The sequence below is a fragment of the Anomaloglossus baeobatrachus genome, chromosome 6 (assembly GCF_048569485.1).
Source record: "Anomaloglossus baeobatrachus isolate aAnoBae1 chromosome 6, aAnoBae1.hap1, whole genome shotgun sequence".
Lineage (NCBI taxonomy): Eukaryota > Metazoa > Chordata > Amphibia > Anura > Aromobatidae > Anomaloglossus > Anomaloglossus baeobatrachus.
The window spans coordinates 49,748,697-49,768,915 of NC_134358.1; the positions used below are offsets into that span (position 1 = coordinate 49,748,697).

The following is a 20,219-nucleotide window of genomic DNA, read 5'->3' on the forward strand; positions in this document are numbered from 1 at the left end:
AATAAGTTCACCTGACGTCACAGCTGGGGTGCCCAGAGTATCCCAGCTGTGACCTCAGGTGAACTGACCTAAAGTGAACTTATTGGCCTCACCTCAGATGAAATCACTTAAGTCAATGCCAGATTAGGCTGTGTCCACACATTGAGAATTTGGTTGCAGACATGTCTGCATGAAAACTGCATCTACTTGTGAAAAAAAAAACGCACCAAAAACGTGATGCAGTTTGATGCATTTCTTTGTCAAGAGATGCAGATTTGGTGCTGAAATGTATGCAACCCAAATACTTAGTGTGCATACACTACCTAATCCGATAATCGGAATGGAGCTCAATTACTTCAGCTGAGGTGAGGTCGCTGAGTTCAATGAGGTTCCCTCGGGTCAGTTCACCTAAAGTCACAGCTGGGATACCGTGGAATCGCCAGCTGTGACCTCAGGTGAATCTCACTTAACTCAATGCTGGATTACCGGAGTAGGCTATGTCTATATGTTATTTGGTTGCAGATATTTCTGCAATAAATTTGCATCTTATGGCAAAAATATGCATTGAAACAGCGAAGCATAAGGAAAGGCAGCCGTAGCGAGCCATGACCCCTGATAGAAGGAAAGGTAGCCATAGCGGGTGATAACCCCCAACAGAACAAAGTCAAGGTGCTGTTGTGAGCGATGACCCCCGACAAAAGAGGGAAAGGAGGTTGTAGTAGGTGATGACTCCCGACAGGAGAGTGAGAGGCGGCTGTAGTGAGTGAAGACTTCCGAAAGGAAAAGAAAAGGCGATTGTAGTGGGCGATAACCACCGACAGGAGAGTGAAAGGCGGTCTTAGCAAGTGATGATCCCCAATAGGAGAGAGAAAGGGTGCTGTAGCAGGTGAAGACCCTCCAACAGAAAAAGGTAAAGTCACCATAGTGAGCGAGGACCCTCGATAGGAGAAGAAAAGGCAACCGTAGCGAGTGATGACCACCGACAGGAGAGGGAAAGGCATTCACAGTGGGTGATGACCCCTGACAGGACAGGGAAAGGCTGTGGTAGCAGGCGATGACCTCAGCCAGGAGGAAAGGCGGACATAGCAATGACCCATGACAGAGGAGTTAAAGGCGGCTGTAGTGGGCAATGACCCCCGATAGGAGAAAGGCGGTTCATAATAACCCAGCTTTCCTATTTTTCCACTGAATTTCGAGGGCTGTGCATTTTTAAAAAGAAAAAAAAAACAACAAAAAAAACTGCATACAACTTCTAATTTATTAAACCTAGACATAAAAAATATAGCTGTCTGCCGCCTCCTGCCCCCAGTCCACCCTCCTCTGCTGAGCTCACGCAGGTTTTGAGATCTCCTCTCTACACGATTATCCTCCAGAGACTTCATCTACTCTGTCCCCCAATCTCCGAGCAGCGCGGAGACCTCCTGTAGATGGTTGTGCACCACCGACTCCAGCACCGCGTACACGTCCTTACTCGCTTTGCTGGCCGTGTCCATCACTCGCTCCAGGTGATCCTCATGCAGCCGCGAGTTCATCTCCAGTAACGCGATCTGCTCAGACTTGGATAACAAAGCTAAAGACAACTGCCACCCCCCCTCCCCCCCCCCGCCGAAATCAGACAGCGGTGTGTCCTCAATGAAGCTGGTGCACATGTAGTCCTGATTGGGGATGCTGGCGTCGATTACCGCCATCGTTCACATTAGTGCAGTAATTGTCACCGTCTGCCTGAAGGATCTAAAAAGGGGTAAAATATAAAATATATAATTATATTACCACCTGTGATGATCCTACACGGCCGTCCTCAGTCTCAGATGGCTGACAACATTTTTGTGCTATTGATGTTTTTAGTCTCCTTCTTCTGAGAGCCAGGACTTTTTATTTTTTCCATCCACATTGCCGTATGGGGCTTGTTCTCTTTTGTGGGTCAAATTATAGTTTTTCCATTTATTTTACCATAAAATGCACTGACATAGAAGAAAAACAAACAAACCACCATTGTTATTTGAGTTTTGGTTTTTCAGCGTTTTCAGTGCAGTAAAAATCTACAGGAGACCGGACTCTACAGGTCAATGTGAGTACGACCAATACCGGACTGGTGTCGTCATTTCTAGAGGTAAAGAAAAACAAAATAAAAGTGATAAATAGAAAGATGTAACAAAATGTAATTTGTGTCAGCATTCTCTGAGATCTGTCATTTCTTATTCTCCGGTGATGGAGCTGTCTGGGGTTTGTTTCTTGAGCGCCAAACTCAAGTTTTCATTGATATCACTCTGTACTATTTGTGCAACATTTTTAGCGCTTATTATTGTCTACTGTAAATATATATATATATATATTTATATATATATACTAGCTGTAGTACCCGGGCGTTGCCCGGGATAGTAACTGTCTCTCTCCCAGTCTCTGTCTTTGTGTCGCTGTCTGTCTATATCGCTCCTTGTCTGTCTGTGTCTATGTCTCTGTCTGTCTGTTTCCATTTCTCTGTCTGTCTTTGTGTCAATCTATCTGTATCTCTGTCTGTCTCTCTCTCTGTCTCTATGTCTGTGTCTGTCTGTCTCTTTCCCCGTCTGTCTCTTGCCCCATCTGTCTCTTTCCAGGTGTGTCTCTTTCCCCATCTGTCTCTTTCCTGGTGTGTCTCTTTCAATGTTTGTCTCTTTCCTGTGTCTCTTTCCGGGTATATCTCTTTCAATGTTTGTCTCTTTCCCTGTCTGTCTCTCTGTCTGTCTCTTTCCCTGTCTGCCTGTCTCTGTCTGCCTGTCTCTTTCCCTGTCTGCCTGTCTCTGTCTGTCTCATTCCTTGTCTGTCTCTGTCTCTTTCCCCGTCTGTCTCAATCAAGGTCTGTATCTTTCCCCATCTGTCTTTGTCTGTCTCTCTCCCTGTCTCTTTCCCCATCTGTCTCTTTCCCCGTCTGTCTGTATCTCTCTGTCTCTTTTCCTGTCTGTCTCTTTCTGGCTCTCTCTCTATCCGTCTCCCCACCAACATCATATTACCTCACACATAAGCTTTTTATACTATGAATGTCCTTTGTTCCTATAGCAACCAATCACAGCTGCTATTAATAAACTGTAGTTCAAGGCTCCATGCACTTTAATGGAGGCATGTTATTTGGAGAGTAACTGTAAAGCACGGGGTTAAATTTGCCTGTCAAAACAGTCTACGACATTCCCTGGGTCACGAGGCGTCTGTGCAAAATTTGGTGATTGTAAATGCGACGGTGCAGATTCCTTTAGCGGACATACACACACACTCAGCTTTATATCTTAGATACAAAGCTGAGTGTATGTATGTGTGTATGTCCGCTAAAGGAATTTGCATCGTCGCATTTACAATCACGAAATTTTGCAGGCTCCTCATGTGAATCAAGGAGCGTCAAAGACTATGTTTTGAAAGGAAAATTTAACCCCGCGCTTTACAGTTACTCTCCAAAACACCTGTTTCCATTAAAGTCAAAGGAGAGAGGAGCTACAGCTTATTAATAGGAGCTGTGATTGGTTGCTATAGGAACAAAATAAATTCTTACTATAAGAAGCTTATGTGTGAGGTAATAAAATGTCGGTGGAGAGACAGATAGAGAGAGACAGAAAGAGACAGACAGACATAAGCACAAACAGAGGGCTAATACCCCGAAACAGCTGTCTGTGGATGGATACCATGTTTGGCAGAGGCGGTCTCCTTGACTGGAGACTGCCCTTCCTGTGGTTGTTCCTTCCCGGTGAAAGACCTGGCTAGTTTCCTGCAAGCGTTGAGAAACATGTGATGGTGTCTCCGCAGCATTCTTGTTTTGCATATTTTCCCAGGGGGCCTTGTTCAAGTGTCACTGCGTTGAGAAACACGTGATGGTGTCTCCGCGGTGTTGGATGTTGATCTCCCTGAGGTCAACCATCCTTCCCTTGTCATATCTTTAAACTCTTCAAAGAGTTGGATATTGACTAAAAGGGCCACTTAATATGGTGGTTATGGTGGTCTCCTAAAAAGAGCCACTCCTCGGCTAGGTCCTTCCCGGAGGGATATCTGGCTAGTTCTGTGTCGAGACTCCTAACAGAGGCTCCACGGACCTTTTTGATTTGCATCCTTACCTATGTAGTCTTCTACTAGGCATTGCTCCCACTAGCCAGTTTCCTACTCCACACTGATGAGGGGCAAATACCCCGAAACAGCTGTCTGTGGATGGATACCATGTTTGGCATAGGCGGTTTCCTTGACTGGAGGCTGCCCTTCCCGTGGTTGTTCCTTCCCGGTGAAAGACCTGGCTAGTTTCCTGCCAGCGTTGAGTAACATGTGATGGTGTCTCCGCGGCATTCTTGTTTTGCATAAGCACAGACAGAAACTGACAGATAAGGAAAGAGACAGAGAGATAAACAGTCAAAGAGACAGACAGACAGACACAGACTGACAGACAGGGAAAGAGACAGAGGGGCAAAGAGACAGAGGGGGAAAAGAGACAGAGGGGGAAAAGAGACAGAGGGGGAAAAGAGACAGACCTGGAACGAGACAGACAGAGAGACTGATACAGAGACAGACAGAGAGATAGACACAAACAGACAGACAGACATGGATAGAGATTGACACACAGACAGAGCCACACACACAGACACACACAGAGACAGACACACAGACAGAAAGAGATAGACAGGGAGACACAGACAGACAGACTGAGTACTAGTTAGTCTAATATATAAAGCTGAGTGTGTGTGTGTGTGTATGTCCGCTAAAGGAATCCGCACCATCGCATTTACAATCACGATATTTTGCAGACACCCCATGTGACTCAAGGAATGACATAGACTATGTTTTGACGGGAAAATTTAACCCCGCGCTTTAGTTACTCTCCAGCAAACCCCCTCCATTAAAGTCAATGGAGCTACAAGCTATAGGTTATTATTAGCAGCTGTGCGTGGTTGCTATAGGAACTTAAGACATTCATAGTATTAGACGCTTATGTGTGAGATAATAAGATGTCGGTAGAGAAACAGAGAGAGACAGAAAGAGACATAGGCACAGACAGAGTAAGAGGCAGACAGGGAAAGGGAGATAGACAGAGACAAAGAGAGAAAGAGACAGTCAAAGAGACAGAGGCGGACAGAGACAGACAGGGAAAGAGACGGATAGAGAGGGACAGAAAAGAAAGAGACAGACAGACATAGACACAGAGTAAGAGGCAAACAGGGAAAGGAAAAGAGACAGAAACAGACAGAGAGGGACAGGCAATTAAAGAGACAGAGGCAGACAGAGAGAGACAGGGAAAGAGACAGACACAGAAACAGAGAGATAGATAATGAAAGACAGACAGAGAGACAGAGACACATGGATACAGACAGACACACAGAGACAGAGAGAAACAGACAGACACGGAAAGAGACAGAAACAGACAGACACGGAGAGACAGACAGTCAGAGACAGACACAAACAGACAGAGACTGGGAGAGAGACAGAGACAGTTACTATCCCGGGCAACGCCGGGTACTACAGCTAGTATATATAGATATTTTTTTTTGTTGGTGGGAGAGCAGTGAACAAAAAAATAACAAAGTGAAAATTCTGCGGCTGTGACGATTTTTTACCTTCACGGCATTTTACACTATGGGTTAAATAATTTTAGATTTAGATAAACTGAACCTTTTCGGATGCGGCGACACCGGATAGGTTTATTTATTTACACTCTTTTATTTTTCAGTAGGAAAAAGAAGACAATTTTTCTTTACTCCCTCTAAGCAATGTGCGATCGTTTGTACCATCTGCAGCTTGGGGCACAAGCGTTGGGACATTTGTCGGAGGCCCCGTGCAGCGCCCGCACTCGCCTGCACATAGATATGGATCTGGGATTGCGGGTACAGCGGGGTGAGGATGGCGGCCTCGAACGTCTGCTTCAGGTGCAGGCTCATCTCGGTGGACGTGCGGTCTCTGTGCGGCCGGCGCTTCCTCTCCCCGGTGCTGAAGGTGGCCATACTGTACTGACCTTCTCCACCGCGCGATCATGGAGGGTTTTTGCTTTAGAGCAGTGGATAAATAAATATATATATATATATATATATATATATATATATATATATATAATAAAGTATAAACAGAAAGGACAGAGTTAATGTCAGCACTGAACAATGTCAATAAAGCTCGACTGTTGTAAAGTGAAAAGTTCAGGAACTTTCCAATAGAATTTGGGTCCGGTTCATCACTTTTGGGTTTTTGTTTTATTTTTAAGTCGCCTCTTTTGTCTTGTGATGTGCAGTGACTTTTTTTGTATTGACCCAAATTCTTCAAAATGACACAAGAATTCATGATTTTTTTATTTGAACATAATCCCCCTAAAAAAATGTATAAAAAAATCACTGAAGTAAATTTGTGGTAAAAGACATTTTTGTAATTTCCTAAAAAGTAAAAATTAATCGATCAGCTACAGACACAGAAAACTAAAAATCACTTCCACGAGAGCAAATATCAAAATACAAACATTATATAAAATAAATAAATAAATCTTTATTTTTATATAGCGCTAACATATTCCACAGCGCTTTACATACATCAGGAACACTGTCCCCATTGGAGCTCACAATCTAAATTCCCTGTCTGTATGTTTTTGGAGTGTGGGAGGAAACCCACGCAAACACGGGGAGAACATACAAACTCCTTGCAGATGGTGTCCTTGGTGGGATTTGAACCCAGGACCTCAGCGCTGCAAGACTGCACTGCTAACCACTGAGCCACCGTGCCGCCCTAAAATGATATAATTCTAAATATTGAACACTAAAACTATATACTCTTTCCAGCTCTGCTACATCCACCTCTCTCCAGCTTTGCTACATCCACCTCTCTCCAGCTCTGCTACATCCACCTCTCTCCAGCTCTGCTACATCCACCTCTCTCCAGCTCTGCTACATCCACCTCTCTCCAGCTTTGCTACATCCACTTCTCTCCAGCTCTGCTACATCCACCTCTCTCCAGCTCTGCTACATCCACCTCTCTCCAGCTCTGCTACATCCCTCTCTCCAGCTCTGCTACATCCACCTCTCTCTAGCTCTGCTACATCCACCTCTCCAGCTCTGCCACATCCACCTGTCTCCAGCTCTGCTACACCCACCTCTCTCCAGCTCTGCTACATCCACCAGTCTCCAGCTCTGCTACACCCACCTCTCTCCAGCTGTGCTACACCCACCTCTCTCCAGATCTGCTACATCCACCTCTCTCCAGCTTTGCTACATCCACTTCTCTCCAGCTCTGCTACATCCACCTCTCTCCAGCTCTGCTACATCCACCTCTCTCCAGCTCTGCTACATCCACCTGTCTCCAGCTCTGCTACACCCACCTCTCTCTAGCTCTGCTACATCCACCTCTCTCCCAACTCTGCTACATCCACCTCTCTCCAGCTCTGCTACACCCACCTCTCCTACATACACCTCTCTCCAGCTCTGCTACATCCACCTCTCTCCAGCTCTGCTACATCCACCTCTCTCCAGCTCTGCTACACCCACCTCTCTCCAGCTCTGCTACACCCACCTCTCTCCAGCTCTGCTACATCCTCCTCTCTCCACCTCTGCTACATCTACCTCTCTCCAGCTCTGCTACATCTACCTCTCTCCAGCTCTGCTACATCCACCTCTCTCCAGGTCTGTACATCCACCTCTCTCCAGCTCTGCTACATCCACCTCTCTCCAGCTCTACTACATCCTCCTCTCTCCAGCTCTGCTACATCCACCTCTCTCAAGCTCTGCTACATCCACCTCTCTCCAGCTTTGCTACATCCACCTCTCTCCAGCTCTGCTACATCCACCTCTATCCAGCTCTGCTACATCCACCTCTCTCCAGCTTTGCTACATCCACCTCTCTCCAGCTCTGCTACATCCTCTCTCCAGCTCTGCTACTTCCACCTCTCTCAAGCTCTGCTACATCCACCTCTCCAGCTCTGCTACATCCTCCTCTCTCTGCTACATCCACCTCTCTCCAACTCTGCTACATCCCCCTCTCCAGCTCTGCTACATCCTCCTCTCTCCAGCTCTGCTACATCCACCTCTCTCCAGCACTACTACATCCACCTCTCTCCAGCTCTGTTACACCCACCTCTCTCCAGCTCTGCTACATCCACCTCTCTCCAGCTCTGCTACATCCTCCTCTCTCCAGATCTGCTACATCCACCTCTCTCAAGCTCTGCTACATCCACCTCTCAAGCTCTGCTACATCCACCTCTCTCCAGCTCTGCTACATCTCCCTCTTTCCAGCTCTGCTACATCCTCCTCTCTCCAGCTCTGCTACATCCACCTCTCTCCAGCACTACTACATCCACCTCTCTCCAGCTCTGCTACACCCACCTCTCTCTAGCTCTGCTACACCCACCTCTCTCTAGCTCTGCTACATCCACCTCTCTCCCAACTCTGTTACATCCTCTCTCCAGCTCTGCTACACCCACCTCTCTCCAGCTCTCCTACATACACCTCTCTCCAGCTCTGCTACATCCACCTCTCTCCAGCTCTACTACATCCACCTCTCTCCAGCTCTGCTACACCCACCTCTCTCCAGCTCTGCTACATATTCCTCTCTCTAGCTCTGCTACATCCACCTCTCTCCACCTCTGCTATATCTACCTCTCTCCAGCTCTGCTACATCCACCTCTCCTACATCTACCTCCCTCCAGCTCTGCTACATCCACCTCTCTCCAGCTCTGTACATCCACCTCTCTCCAGCTCTGCTACATCCACCTCTCTCCAGCTCTGCTACATCCTCCTCTCTCCAGCTCTGCTACATCCACCTCTCTCAAGCTCTGCTACATCCACCTCTCTCAAGCTCTGATACATACACCTCTCCAGCTCTGCTACATCCTCCTCTCTCTGCTCTGCTACATCCACCTCTCTTCAACTCTGCTACATCCCCCTCTCTCCAGCTCTGCTACATCCTCCTCTCTCTAGCTCTGCTACATCCACCTCTCTCCAGCACTACTACATCCACCTCTTTTCAGCTCTGCTACACCCACCTCTCTCCAGCTCTGCTACATCCACCTCTCTCCAGCTCTGCTACACCCACCTCTCTGTGCTCTGCTACATCCACCTCTCTCCAGCTCTGCTACATCCACCTCTCTCCAGCTCTGCTACATCCACCTTTCTCCAGCACTGCTACATCCACCTCTCTCCAGCTCTGCTACACCCACCTCTCTCCAGCTCTGCTACATCCACCTCTCTCCAGCTATGCTACATCCACCTCTCTCCAGCTCTGCTACATCCACCTCTCTCCAGCACTGCTACACCCACCTCTCTCCAGCTCTGCTACATCCACCTCTCTCCAGCTCTGCTACATCAACGTCTCTCCAGCTCTGCTACATCCACCTCTCTCCAGCTCTGCTACATCCACCTGTCTCCCAGCTCTGCTACATCCACCTCTCTCCAACTCTGCTACATCCTCCTCTCTCCACCTCTGCTACATCCACCTCTCTCCAGCTCTGCTACATCCTCCTGTCTCCACCTCTGCTATATCTACCTCTCTCCAGCTCTGCTACATCCACCTCTCCTACATCTACCTCCCTCCAGCTCTGCTACATCCACCTCTCTCCAGCTCTGTACATCCAACTCTCTCCAGCTCTGCTACATCCACCTCTCTCCAGCTCTGCTACATCCTCCTCTCTCCAGCTCTGCTACATCCACCTCTCTCAAGCTCTGCTACATCCACCTCTCTCAAGCTCTGCTACATCCACCTCTCTCAAGCTCTGATACATCCACCTCTCTCCACCTCTGCTACATCTACCTCTCTCCAGCTCTGCTACATCTACCTCTCTCCAGCTCTGCTACATCCACCTCTCTCCAGGTCTGTACATCCATCTCTCTCCAGCTCTGCTACATCCACCTCTCTCCAGCTCTGCTACATCGACCTCTCTCCAGCTCTGCTACATCCACCTCTCTCCAGCTCTGCTACATCCACCTCTCTCCAGCTCTGCTACATCAACCTCTCTCCAGCTCTGCTACATCGACCTCTCTCCAGCTCTGCTACATCCACCTCTCTCCAGCTCTGCTACATCCACCTCTCCAGCTCTGCTACATCCACCTCTCTCCAGCTCTGCTACATCCACCTCTCTCTAGCTCTGCTACATGCACCTCTCCCCAGCTCTGCTACACCCACCTCTCTCCAGCTCTGCTACATCCACCTCTCTCCAGCTCTGCTACATCCACCTCTCTCCAGCTCTGCTACATCCTCCTCTCTCCAGCTCTGCTACATCCACCTCTCTCCAGCTCTGCTACATCCACCTCTCCCCAGCTCTGCTACATGCACCTCTCCCCAGCTCTGCTACATCCACCTCTCCAGCTCTGCTACATCCACCTCTCCAGCTCTGCTACATCCACCTCTCTCCAGCTCTGCTACATCCTCCTCTCTCTGCTCTCAGCGATCACAGAGCTTTCATTACACAATCTTTGTTTTCCAGTCAAGACTTTACACGAGCGTGACGTCACCGAAGGTCCTGCTGCAGCGATCTCACAGGAAGCTGGTAAGTCACCTGAGCATGACGTCACAGAAGGTCTTGTATAAACAGGAAAACAGCGTCCACAAAGGAATCTGGTCACATGGGCTGACGTCAGGGAAGGTCCTGTGAAGTTTTATCCACCATTCCGTCCTCCCACCACTAGGTGTCGCTAGTGATCTGCTCAGTGTCGGCGCTCTGTCCACGGATACTATAAAAGGAGCGCGGCGAGGAAGACGGCGCCATTATTATCACACAGTGCAGCAGAGAGCAGTGACAATGAGCTCTGTGCTGTGTCTATAGCGCGGCCATAACCAGTCTATGGGGCGATTACACAGGGAAAAGAGGCTAGATATAGGGAAAAGAGGCTAGATACAGGGAAAAGAGGCTAGATACAGGGAAAAGAGGCCAGATACAGGGAAAAGAGGCTAGATACAGGGAAAAGAGGCTGGATACAGGGAAAAGAGGCTGGATATAGATATAGGGCAGACGGCACAGCTCGGTGTAAAGGCGCCAGTGTGAATATGGTGCAGGGTTTAGTGACTTCATGAGGTAAAATCACCTCACAAAAGATGGTTCCTGCAGAGACGATCACTCAGAGCAGCGGATGAGGCCTCTATAGATAGTAATGATGGCATTATTGGTAGATTAGGACTGGAGCATGGCGGCAATGCTCAGAATCACCATTAATGTTACACAATCCCTCACTATTACATGTGCAATTATAAATAGGAAGGAAAAAGAGAGAAAATGCCGCACAGAGGGCAAAAAATCCGAAAATAAACAAATGCAAAAGCAGAAAATGCAGAAAAAAAAAGTGACTGAACCGCAGAAATAGAGAAATCATCAGAGAGAAAATACTGAGGAAAATGTGCAAAATAATCCAAAAATCAAATCCTGTGTAATTACATCAAAGGAGAACATCTGCAGCAACAGAAGCGCAAAAGTGACGAAACCGAACCCGAAAAATACCGCAATAATTATAAATAACCGCAACAATGGGGATGAGCGAAAAATACCGCACAAAGCGCAAAAGAGGGTCCGAAAATCATCAGAATCCGTATCCATATAAATAAGGTCAAAAGACGAGAAAATGATTTTACATCAAAACCTCACATAGAGAATAGCGCAAGAGTCATAATAGGAAAAAGTGTGAAAAATTCACTTTTTAACCCCTTCATGGACATAATATATACATCCTTGGCCAGGGCTGTCCCTTTAATGCAGGCTCCTGTTTGCCACCTCCATTTGCTCTCCTGTGACATGAGCGCCGCCACTCAGGAGATCAGCGTTTCTGCTGTACAGAGCGGTGCTGATGAGGCTGAAGCTTCGCTTTAATCAGAAGTGATCGGACACTGCAGGGAAAAAGTCCCCTAAAGGGACTAGTAAATTCAGTAAAAAATGTAAATAAAAAGAAAATGAAAAAACCTAAAAGTTAAAAATCATCCCTATTTTTCCCCATTGAAAATAAGTTAAAAAAAAAATTACACATTTGTTATCGCTGCGTTCAGAAATCCCAGATCTATCAAATCATAAAATCAATTAATCTGATTGGTACACGGTGGAGCGAGAAAAAAAACCAAAATGCCAGAATTACGTTTTATTGGTCGCTGCAACATTGCATTAAAATGTAATAGCAGGCGATCAAAACATCGCATCTACCCAAAAATTGTATAATTAAAAACACCAGCTCAAGACGCTAGAAAATAAGACGTCACTGAGCCCCAGAGACCAGAAAATGAGAACGGAACATGGCGAGAAAAGCACAATTTTATATTTATTCATTTATTTTTCTACAAATTTCTGAATATATGTCACCACTTAGATAACAGTAAATCTGTATGGGTTTGGTATCTACAAACTCGTATTGACCTGGAGAATCATAATGCCAGGTCAGATTAACCATAAAGTGAACACGGTAAAGAAACCTCCAAAACAATCGTGCAATTACACTTTTTTTTTGCAATTTCACCACACTAATTTTTTTTTCCATTTTCCAGTACAATATGGGGCAGAATGAATGGTGTCATTAAAAAGTGCAACTCTTCCTGCAAAAAACAAGTCCTCATTTGGAAAAGTAAAAAAAGTATGGCTTTTTTTAAGAAGGGGCAGAACCAAAATTAAAAAGGGGTTAAGATGGAAAAAGAAGACAAAAATTCTTATAGGTATTTTGCCTTCTCCCAATGACTAAAACATTGCAGAATAGAAAACTGAGAGAAACTGAACATAAATAATAAAATCTTTGACCCCCACTGATAGGAGGATAATCCTCTATAAACCGCAGCCAATCGTTTATCATAAACAATATATATATATATACACACACACACCGGTTGTATGTAGCAGGCATACAATCAATACATTCTGTGCTAACCCTGAATCCTCTGGCCTCATTCACTTGTCACTTGTTCTTGGATGAGTGAGATCCATGTTTCTCGCGGATCACTCTCGTACCTGCGATAGTGAATACGGCTGTTCACATGTCTGTGGTTTTTTGTGGACTGATTGCACAGAATCATGGAGACGACATATAATGATCCATCTGTCAGAGCTATATCCGCAGTGCAGGTCTATGGATCCAGAAATATTCGCTCAGCGCTCGGCCGCAATCTGTACCTTATGTTTCAGTGACTGATAGGAATACAAAGAAACTGTTACTTTTCTGTTTTCTCACCCAAGAAAAAAAATGAGTCAATTGAGACAAAACTTTAAGTATAAAATCTGACACCAAACTCTGACGAACGTATACAGTGTATCCGAATAGAGTATAGAAAGGCAAAAACAAAAAACCTCAAATTCGCTTAAAAATATTCTTTAATGATATATATTAAAATTTTTTCAAAACATCCAATGTAATAAACACACGAGGACCAATAAAAGGGGTGGGGGGGAGCTGCTTTGATATATGGGATTCCTATAGAGCCCTATGGGATCTAGCTCCTACCTACCAACGGAGTGTTTTACGCCGTAACTGTTTTGGGCGCCCCCGCTCCACGTCGGCTTTCCCTCAAAATGGCCCTAACAGCTAGTGAATTAAAATAATAATTACACTCTAAATGGCCAAGTAGTGATATTAAATTATGCTGGTTATAATACAAAAGTTAATATCCTCCAAAATGGGAGGTTTAACAAAAAAGACAAAAAAACCTCATGTGCCAAGCCTCAAAAAAAGTAATAGACAAATTTTGGGCAACCAGTATTGCACAAAAAGGTCCTTCAAACAAATATGTAGTGAAGGATATGAATGAGGAAAATACCATTTTTTATATATATATATATATATATATATATATATATATATATATATATACATTCCATCACTCAATATCCTTCCCCCCTCACATAACCTGGCCATTGTTCATGGACAAACTTCATACATAAACTTGCCAACAGGACAGTGCACACTTTAGATATATAATGCAGTGCCCTCAAGCAGTCACAGAGATAGTTTATGAGCAGAGTTAAACATAGTATTAATCACAGTCAGGGAAAGCGATATAAATTAATTACTTCCCTGAAAGAAGTTGCTCTGCAGTGCCTCAGTGCCTCGACGCGTTTCCCCTTCTAAAGATATAAGGATCATCAGGAGGCTATAATGTCACGGGTAACCGATGTATATGGAGGAATAATCCATGGCTGTATGCCCAGAACACAGGATGTCCGGGTTTAAAACACGGCGCCAATCAGATCACATGGATCAGGCAACCAATCAGTGTTTTAGGCTACTCTGTCTTCAGAACTTGACTGCGCATATAACTTGCAGCCTGGACGCTAGAGGTCCCTGGGTCATGTCTGCACCTGCATGCGCGCTGTAATACAGACACAGATCCTGTGTCTACGATACCAGCCCGCACAAGAGTGGGCGGTAACACAATGTGGACATTGGCACCGCCTATACACACCCTATCCATACGGACGCCGCCTGGTAGTGCGGTACCACCCCCAATAACGTGTCATTGTTTATACACGTGGGGGAATCAGAGAGCCTGCCCACGCATGCGCACTCCAAACTTGGCTCTCAGAATCATATAATGTCTGGAGTAACAGCGCGCATAGCAGGGTCCGGAATGGGGGGGGGAGAGGGGAGGGAAAGTGGGAGTAAAGGAAGGTTTGAGTACAGGCTAATCTGCCCAGTCGCCACTATATCCATAAGTATAATTATAATAGGGGTGTTAATGAAACCTTCAGGGAATAATCCAAAGGATAATGACACCACCTATACATATCCCTATAGTAACTGCACCAAAGCGTCTTCCGGCAATGTGGATACAAACATACTTCCCAGAACAGATATATATGTTATAGAGGTGTCTGCGTTACCACCTCTTGTGTCAGGAGCATAGGGTGTTATAGGGCAAAGGGCCCAACACATCCTACCAACAGAAATAGCTCTTATTATTAAATTAACAAAATACATGTTGCAGAATGTTTGCAAGGCATTATGCCACTTGATAATAACATCAAAGGGGCCTATTTGATTCCTGCACGATAGTTTATATGCAAGCCTTAAAAACCCTTCTCATGTGCAGAAACCTATACCCAAAATTCCCATACAGGACCCAGTTCACACTAATCAGATATAATTTTTTACAATTTTAGCCTAAGAAGACAGAGCATAATAACCTTAAAAAACCTAAAAATAAAGGTATCCAAAGTCCGTGAACCCCCAATCATGGGGCAATGACGGAGGGGTTCCCTAATCGGGATAAATCGCGAGGCAAATTTTAGTTGTTGCTATTCATGTTAAATCTTTTTCTTATTCCAACGACTGTTAGAAAACACCAATATTATTGACTGAGAAAAGTATAAACACCAATATTATTAACTGAGAAAAAGGGAAAGGTAACTCAGAGAAAGGGGGAATAGGTCAATCTATCATTTAGTCCCATTGGGGCTTGTGTTTTGAGATAGTAGATCCACCGGCTCTCTCTCTGTAGGATCCTCCTATCAAGATCACCGCCCCTCGAGCCAGATTTTATAACCTCCAGAACAACAAAAGATATCGCTTTGTTATTATGTATGAAGTTTGTCCATGAACAATGGCCAGGTTATGTGAGGGGGAAGGATATTGAGTGATGGAATGTATATATATATAAAAAATGGTATTTTCCTCATTCATATCCTTCACTACATATTTGTTTGAAGGACCTTTTTGTGCAATACTGGTTGCCCAAAATTTGTCTATTACTTTTTTTGAGGCTTGGCACATGAGGTTTTTTTGTCTTTTTTGTTAAACCTTCCATTTTGGAGGATATTAACTTTTGTATTATGTCCAGCATAATTTAATATCACTACTTGGCCATTTAGAGTGTAATTATTATTTTAATTCACTAGCTGTTAGGGCCATTTTGAGGGAAAGCCGTCATGGAGCGGGGGCGCCCAAAACAGTTACGGCGTAAAACACTCCGTTGGTAGGTAGGAGCTAGATCCCATAGGGCTCTATAGGGATCCCATATATCAAAGCAGCTCCCCCCCACCCCTTTTATTGGTCCTCGTGTGTTTATTACATTGGGTGTTTTGAAAAAATTTTAATATATATCATTAAAGAATATTTTTAAGCGAATTTGAGGTTTTTTGTTTTTACCAAACTCTGACAAAAAATTCACTGATGAAACTCAAACCAATTTTTTTGTTACTGGGGTCTGAATGAGGCCGGACACCAGGGCTGAGACATTAGAAATTTACTGACTCCATCTTTATGAAAATAAATCTCCAATATTAACAAGTTCATGGCTGGAGCATATAACCCCATTTCTTGACCAAGGATATTTTGGGGTTTTATACCAGTCGTACTCTTTAACTTTGCTTGTTAAGATATTCAAGAATTTATTTTTTTCCGCTACACATGCGGCTTAAGTTTTCTGTATTTTAATATTTCTTTAATTTCTGAAACCAGGAAGGAAAATGTAAAGAAAAATAGGAATTATTTCAATTTTTCACTTTTTAATTTACGACCACAACGGACCTGTAAAAAACATTTCAAGTGAACCTGCGGATATCCCCAGGTTAATATGGTTTGGATGATGCCGGCTGTAGTACAGAAAATGAAAATAAACTTTTCCCCCCAGTAGGCTTTTAGTCTTACAGAAGTGTGCGGAGCAATTGTTGCCACTGTTTTGGCTATTTTTTGCGTCTTGAGGTGCAGTGCATTAGTGCTCAGCAGGCTGTCGACGTGCTGTGAGCGGTCATAGCGCCGGGGGCTAGTGGGAGAACTAAACTGGAAGCCGCATTTCTAGTACATCTGCCAGGACCTTTCAAACAGTATTAATCTGCTGATTAACCCGATAGCTGCAGGTTAAGAGCTTTATCAGACCTGACAGGAGCCTTTTAATTGCTAAACCTAAATTGTCCATACATTGCTGGTCCCAACCCACACTGTGGGCAGTTATGGATATACTATACAGTACAGACCAAAAGTTTGGACACACCTCATTCAAAGAGTTTTCTTTATTTTCAGGACTCTGAAAATTGTAGATTCACATTGAAGGCATCAAAACTAAGAGTTAACACATGTGGAATGAAATACTTAAAGTGTGAAACAACTGAAAATATCTTATATTCTAGGATCTTCAAAGTAGCCACCTTTTGCTTTGATTAATGCTTTGCACACTGTTGGCATTCTCTTGATGAGCTTCAAGAGGTAGTCACCGGAAATGGTCTTCCAACAGTCTTGAAGGAGTTCCCAGAGATGCTTAGCACTTGTTGGCCCTTTTGCCTTCACTCTACGGTCCAGCTCACCCCAAACCATCTCGACTGGGTTCAGGTCTGGTGACTGTGGAGACCAGGTCATCTGGCGTAGCACCCCATCACTCTCCTTCTTAGTCAAATAGCCCTTACACAGCCTGGAGGTGTGTTTGGGGTCATTATCCTGTTGAAAAATAAATGTTGGTCCAACTAAACTCAAACCGGATGGAATAGCATGCCGCTGCAAGATGCTGTGCTAGGTATGCTGGTTCTGTATGCCTTTAATTTTGAATAAATCCCCAACAGTGTCAGCAGCAAAGCACCCCCACACCATCACACCTCCTCCTCCATGCTTCACGGTGGGAACCAGGCATGTAGAGTCCATTCGTTCACCTTTTCTACAAAGACACGATTGTTGGATCCAAAGATCTCAAATTTGGACTCATCAGACCAAAGCACAGATTTCCACTGGTCTAACGTCCATTCCTTGTGTTCTTTAGCCCAAACAAGTCTCTTCTGCTTGTTGCCTGTCCTTAGCAGTGGTTTCCTAGCATCTATTTTACCATGAAGGTCTGCTACACTAAGTCTCTTAACAGTTCTAGAGATGAGGTGTGTCCAAACTTTTGGTCGGCACTGTATATATATATATATATATATATATATAGCGTAACACTCACCACACTTGTCTCACGAGTGCAAATAAATTCTGTGCCAAGGACACCGCCATTATATAGGTCCCGCGCATGCTCACTATGCTCATTCACAGAAGGAGGGGGTGCCATATCCGGGAAATCATGTCCCGATCATGTGACTCTGGCCCCGCCCCCCACAGTGGGTGTCATGGAACACACGCTGAGCGCTTCACCTAAGGAGACACCACACTTCCGTGATCGTCATCGCCAGCCGACCACCCAGCCCATATTTACATCATCAGTTACAGACTGGAGCGCAGGCTTGCGTTCCACTGCGGCTCAGTGCAATCATGCATTGCCATCTTTTAACGCCACAATCGCCTGCTATAAATAGATCATAATTTAAACGGGGTAAATATCATAAATCCCCCGTTCAGAGTATCCTATGGAGTGGCTGCAAATGACAAGAAAAAAAACCAAAACTTTGTCCACCCTTTCCTCCCACACCAGTATTCATCTAGGATAGGTTCTCAGCATATTAACCCTTCAAAACTATATATCCCACCTCAGAAAGATGAATATTCTTATAGCAGGTATATATTATATAGACATATCACAATACTATTTTGGTAGAAAGTATACAAGAGTTCATCCAAAATTTGATATCCAAACAAAGCCTATCAATTACAGATGTAAATAGATTTAGATAGGGGTTACTACATACAGTATTATAAGGACACTTTAAGAAACCATTTTCTACAGATTTGTTGACCCCAAAACTCTTCTGATCACAGAGGTAATCCAGGGGCTATATAAATCCCCAAGTAGTATGTTATACAATTAGCCCTATCATGCCTGGGGCACCCCTCAACAAACTGACACTCTGCGAATATATCAACACCATTGGATAAGAGTAGGATAGAAAGCCTCGTAATATCCACTGATAGAGTAAGGGGGACACCTGTGTGTTAAGACAGGAAGATTGTAAGACCACCACCAATCTAGAAGTAAGCCCTCACACTCACCCCTATCTCAGAGAGGGTACCCTACCTACCTAGCGTAGGTCGGCACCCTAAAAGCCATACGTTAATGGTGCCCCTGCTCCTCTATTGCTGCCCCTCCTACACTCTCCCTAACCACTACCGTGCACCTACAAATGGAGTAAAGGACAGGCTTTCATTCAGTCACTGAGGTGCTTGAGTGTTTAATATGTATATTCAGAAGTATTCTTTTTGCAACAATAGATTATCCCAATTTCCTTCCCATGCAGGTGGTTGTGTTCGATCTATACCCATGATGGAGATACATTTAACGTCTCCACCATGTTCCAGATTGACATGTCTCGCCACCGGTGTGTCATTCTTATTTATGATGTCTCCTGTGTTCACCAATTCTCCTTCTCATCTCTCTTATTGTTTTTCCAATGTATAACTTTCCACAGACACATTTCATCCTGTATATCACTCCTTTTGTCTTGCACGGGAAAAATATCTAATATAAAACCTTCTTTTAAATGTGGAATCAGTGAACTCCTTACCCTCTTCAACCAACTTACAGGAGATACAATCATGACATCTATAACATCCTTTTATGCTCATACTTAATCTAGTCACATCTGGACCTTGAAAGTGACTGTGTACCAGTCTGTCTCTCAGTGACCTAGAGCGCCTAAAAGTAATGGAAGGATTTTCCGGTAACAAGCTAGCCATATCAGGATCCATTCTAAGAACTTGCCAGTGCCTGGAGAGGATTTCTCTACGATGGTTAGAGCCATTGTTAAAAGTGGTGATGTAACGCTAATTGTCAGTTTTGTCAGGACCACGGGCGTAGGGTTCAACAACCTTGTTCGATCCATACTTATTACTGTGTCAAATGCTTCATTAACCAAACGTTTGGGGTAACCCCTTTCTTTCAATCTAAATTTCAAATCCCAAGAATGGTTGAGGAACTGCTCATAATCAGAGCAGTTCCTTCTCATCCAAATAAACTGGCTTTTTGGGATCCCTTTTTTATGTGCATTTGGATGTGCACTCTCCCATCCAAGCAATGAATTAGAAGACGTTTCCTTGCGGTTGGTGCTTGTGGATAACCGACCCTCTGGTCCTCGTTTGACCAGGGCATCCAAAAAGGCTAGTTTGTCCTCATTCATTTCATAGGTAAAGTGAAGGCTAATATCATTTACATTGAGATCCAACACAAAATTACAGAAACTACTTTTGTCTCCTTTCCAGATAACAAAGATGTTGTCTATAAATCTCACCCACAGGACTATTTTGTCCGTGTCCATATTGCCTCCAAAAATAATGGTTTCCTCCCACCAGCCCAGGAGCAAATTAGCATACGAAGAGGCACAGCAACTCCCCATTGCGGTGCCCCTGAGCTGGTGGAAGTACTTACCGCCAAACGTAAATACATTTTTTGTGAGACAAAACTTAAGGGCCTCCATAACCAAATCATTATGTTTGCTAAGTTTGTTACCTCTTGTGTTTAAGTAG

At 44.6% G+C, this 20,219-nt stretch overlaps 1 pseudogene; it reads right to left on the minus strand.

The window, feature by feature from the left end:
* Positions 1–1,300: 1,300 nt before the first annotated feature.
* LOC142243811 (uncharacterized) lies at positions 1,301–20,011 on the minus strand (annotated as a pseudogene).
* Positions 20,012–20,219: the final 208 nt, after the last annotated feature.